The 264-nt window shown below is 33.7% G+C and overlaps 1 protein-coding gene across 1 annotated transcript in view; it reads right to left on the bottom strand.

Moving 5' to 3' along the window:
* LOC119593845 (hornerin-like) overlaps positions 1-264 on the bottom strand; it is a gene marked incomplete in the record, with an annotated part of 29685 nt that overhangs the window by 24316 nt on the left and 5105 nt on the right.

The raw sequence follows: 264 nt of genomic DNA, 5'->3' as shown, positions 1-264 counted from the left end.
TGGATGGATGTATCTGGCACACATGAAACAATTGCAGGTCATTTACTCAAAGCTTTCATTCACTTCTGATAAACCTTTGTCTATTTTGTACTTGTAACAGGGAAAAGGGCTATATTTTGCTGCTTAGTCTACACCTTCCGGAGGCTAAGATTTCAACTTACCAGAAGCAGCATCTGTAAGAGAAGTTATATTATTGTCATGTTAAATGCTTTATGAAATTATAAGAATGCAAAACAAAAAGAACAGAATATCACAAAAATTTGA

The sequence above is a fragment of the Penaeus monodon genome, chromosome 32, assembly GCF_015228065.2.
Source record: "Penaeus monodon isolate SGIC_2016 chromosome 32, NSTDA_Pmon_1, whole genome shotgun sequence".
NCBI classification, from domain to species: domain Eukaryota; kingdom Metazoa; phylum Arthropoda; class Malacostraca; order Decapoda; family Penaeidae; genus Penaeus; species Penaeus monodon.
Note: the sequence above shows the minus strand (reverse complement) of the source record. Positions and strands in the feature narration are given on the sequence as shown.